The 4,220-nt window shown below is 51.8% G+C and overlaps 1 non-coding gene across 1 annotated transcript; it reads left to right on the top strand.

Moving 5' to 3' along the window:
- Positions 1–3,932: 3,932 nt before the first annotated feature.
- On the top strand, positions 3,933–4,007 carry Trnas-cga (transfer RNA serine (anticodon CGA)). The gene has a single exon. It is a non-coding gene; the product is annotated as a tRNA-Ser (tRNA).
- The last annotated feature ends 213 nt before the right edge of the window (positions 4,008–4,220 follow it).

Raw genomic sequence — 4,220 nt, 5'->3', positions numbered from 1 at the left:
TCACTCGATCGCCATGGCACACAATTTTCGAATGACTACGATCCAGTTCACGTTCGACAACGAATGTGCCAAGACCCAAAGCTTTCGAAATAGAACGTTTTTGGGGGAAGAAGTTCGTTTACCTGTTGCAGACATAATTGGAAAACACCCGTCCATTGTAAGCAGTACAATGTACGTAAAGATGACCGATGAAGCTGCGTGTGAAAGAACTCTCTCCGATGCTCAAAGAGGATTTCAATTTCGACACTCCGATGGCCATATCAGCGATGTAACAGTAGCTCCTTCAGGACTGGGTGCGAGGGTCATTCGGGTCTTTGCATTGCCGTTTGAGGTGCCAGAATCGATGGTGACTGAATTGCCGCGACTATATGCAACGGTACTTAGTCATACGCCTGAGCGCTGGGCAAGCTTTAGCACCTATCTGTGCTAAACGGCGTCCGAGAGGTGCGGATCGTCCTTACTGAAGATATCCCATCTTATTTATACATTGGAGGATGTCGAGCTATTGTGATTTACGGTGGCCAGCCACGCACCTGTTCTGGATGTGGTGGAGGACATATCCGCTCGAAGTGCATACAACGCCGCGTCGCGCGACTACCACACGGTGAAGTGTCACGGCGAGAAGTTCCCACGCAACTGCCGATGACGTACGTGTCGGTGGCCCGCCGGAAGGTGTTGCCAAGTTCGGAGCGTGACAAGGACATGTTTCTGCAAGAGCAGACCGAGTTACGGGAGCATAGAGGTGACCCGGAGAATGTCTCTAGACCCACGTCACGTCAGATGAGGGAGGAACCCTCCGATAACTCACATGTAGCACGCGGTGTGGCAGTAGAGGTCAAGTGGCGCCGGCAACGGACCAACGAACGATCGACGAACACAGTGAGACAGCAGAGGGCAGGGCACGCAAACGGCGATAGCCGAAGCGTCGCAAAAAGCGTCGCCATAGTTCGGGTGACGCGTTCCCCTCTAGCCTAGGGGACACGAAATTCATCCTAGCCGAAGAACTGTCTGACACGGAACATGTGTGTTTAGAGGACGCTGACAGGATTCCGTCAGATGGTGATCGGATGTCCTGCCTTTCAGACGGTCCCTCTTCAGTCACATCGACTGACCCAGAGCTGCAGACGAAGGAGTCAGGGACGCCAATGTCCCGGCAGCCACATCGAAACACATCAGAGGACGTTTCTCGGATTGATGACCAATGCGACTGGGCGGAATCAGTGGAAGACAAACAGGAATTGCCCCCCCCCCCCCCCAAATGATGACAACTCACTTACAGAATGCACACCACGGAACGACAACAACGGAGGGCCACGCGTTCGCAGGCACCCCTCTGAGCACGAATAGTGGACTAAAGCCCTTGGAGTTCTTAATGACATGACACGAGCATGACAACGACAACGGACCAAGTATATATGGTGGACACAGTGAACATTAACACCGCACGTTCGCTTGCAAAGGTGCAACTTCTCCGGGACGTGATTTACGCCACAGACATTGATATTCTGCTATTGCAGGAAACCTGCAATGCTGCTTTTCCCGACGTGCATGGATACAACACTTATCTAGCGTCGACTCCAGATGGAGGACGTGGCACAGTGATACTAGTCGTGGAAGGGATTCCGATGTGTCACCTCGATTACCTTCCTTCGGCTCGGGGTCTGGCTATGACCGTGAACGGCATTCGTATCGTCAACATCTATGCACCCTCCGGATCTGACAATCGACAGGCGCGTGCACGATTTTACTCGGAGGAGATTGCCCCCCTATTCCATGGGAGGTATAACCACATCTCGGTAGTGGGAGATTTTAACTGTATGCTCGCACCGAAGGATCAAACTCCTCATTTCAGCTCCTGCCACGCTCTGAACACGAGAGGGCTACACGTATTTTACTAGCCACTCGGCGAGCAGGCTGGATCGGATTTATGTTTCTGACAGCTTACGGGATCACGTATTGGCTGCTGAACGTTGGCCCACAGCTTTTACGGATCACCTTGCTTCTTTATGCACGTTAACCCTCCCACTGAAGCGGGTCTGGCGGAGTCGTAGTTCCTGGAAACTTAATTCATCCTTATTGGTGGATCTCGAATGTCGCCAGCGGCTACAATGGGCAAAACCGGCGATACGCAGAGCTCTCATAACGTATGGCAAGGGAAAAGCGAAATGGCTCCGAGATACACTTGATTATTACTACATGGTGCTCCACGACCTGTCCTCCAACGCCCCATCGCCCGAGGGTCAAGCGGAAGTCCATCGCATTCAGGCCTGCGTTTTATCGATCACGAGACGTCGACTGGAGGGACTTTCGATCCGTGCTCGGTGCTTGGACAACGTCGATGGAGAACGTATTGGCATGCATCATGTGTCCAAGGGACATGCGCGTAATCGCCTATCCCTGATCACAGTCCTCCATGATGACGATGGTCGGTCCTTGACGTCACAACAGGACATTGCTGCTGAATTTCTGGAGTATTATCGCCTCCTTTTCACTGGGACGCCGACGGACAATCGGACAGGAGAAGAAATTTTGCGACAGATGCAAACGGAGGTGGATGGCTCGGATGCAGATGCGCTGTTAGAACCCCTAACGCAAGATGACATCCGGGGCGCACTCACGAAGGGTGCGGTGCATAAATCCCCTGGGCCAGATGGGTTGACACTCGAATTTTATCGCGAATGTTATCGCGGATTTAATGATGTCCCAATTGGTATTGATGTATAATGAGTTATTGAGCCCTGACACTGACGTTCCATTGCAGTTGACGGCGGGACTGCTTATACCAATACCGAAATCGACAGTGAGTGTCAGCGCCCATCAATTTAGACCGCTCACGATACTCAATACTGACTATAAGATCTTTGCCCGAATGTTGGCGGCAAGGCTCAAGACTGTAATATCCAAGACAATACCACCAGACCAGGCTTGTCTAGGGGTTCGGAGCAACATACATTCTATCGCAGGCGAATACTGTGACGTAATTTGCCTGACGGAAGCTTGTCGCATGCGAGCGGCGTTTGTATCGGTGGATTTTGATCGTGCCCTTGACAGGATCAACCATGATTTCCTTGACTCAACCATGCGACGCATGGCGATACCACAGGCTTTTGTTACCGTCCTCATGCGCCTCTTTCGCGGCACTTCTTCGACGGTGAGAGTCAATGGCAGGGAGGTAGGACCGATTCCTGTTTGCAGCTCAGTTAGGCAAGAATGTCCCTTGTCGACGATACTGTTTACAATAGCGCTCGAACAATTGATGTAGACTCTTCGACGGACTCTAACAGGCGTCCGACTCCGTGCGAGCTCCTTCACATGTCGTGCATATGCCGACGACTTGATGATACTCGTCCGGTCGGAGAACGAAGTAAGTTAGGTGGTTACCCTTCTTACTACGTACGGAGTAGCTGCGGGAAGCAGGGTCAACATTAATAAAACAAAGATCATGCACATCGGTCGAGGGCTGGACGCTCTGCACAGCCCGTTTACGACGGTGGACATCTTGAGATGCTTAGGTGTATTATTCACCAGATCGCTACGGCAGTCAGCGGCGGCGAGCTATCGACGTCTCCTCCAGCACGTCCGACTTCACATACGCAACAATTCACTCCGGACGCACGACATGCTCCAAAGGGTGGACTACACTAATGTTCAACTGGCCTCGCGACTGCCGCACCTGGCACAGGTACTGCCAATGCCAAATGGTATTGCTGACAGATTAATGGCGGCCTTTGGATACTATGTCAGCCAAGGAGTGCAGAGTGAAAATCGCATTCTGGAAACATCCCCCAGGCTGTGGCTAAGCCATGTCTCCGCAATATCCTTTCTTTCAGGAGTGCTAGTTCTGCAAGTTTCGCAGAAGAGCTTCTGTAAAGTTTGGAAGGTAGGAGACGGATACTGGCAGAAGTAAAGCTGTGAGTACCGGACGTGAGTCGTGCTTCGGTAGCTCAGTTGGTAGAGCACTTGCCCGCGAAAGGCAAAGGTCCCGAGTTCGAGTCTCGGTCGGGCACACAGTTTTAATCTGCCAGGAAGTTTCAAGGAATGTTGTTTTAGATCAAATACGAGACTTTAACTCTCCCGCACCATTCTGGAGAACTTAACCTCACGGATGTGCGGGAAAAGGCTCTAGCTTTATACCTGCGAGCGACGCTACGAACTTGGAACCAACGGCAAAACGCCATCACATCGGCCATCCTGGATGTGCTTCTTCGCACGTCCTTTGA

Source organism: Schistocerca gregaria, chromosome 4, assembly GCF_023897955.1.
Source record: "Schistocerca gregaria isolate iqSchGreg1 chromosome 4, iqSchGreg1.2, whole genome shotgun sequence".
Classification (NCBI taxonomy): domain Eukaryota; kingdom Metazoa; phylum Arthropoda; class Insecta; order Orthoptera; family Acrididae; genus Schistocerca; species Schistocerca gregaria.
This window is presented reverse-complemented; position numbering and strand designations above follow the sequence as displayed.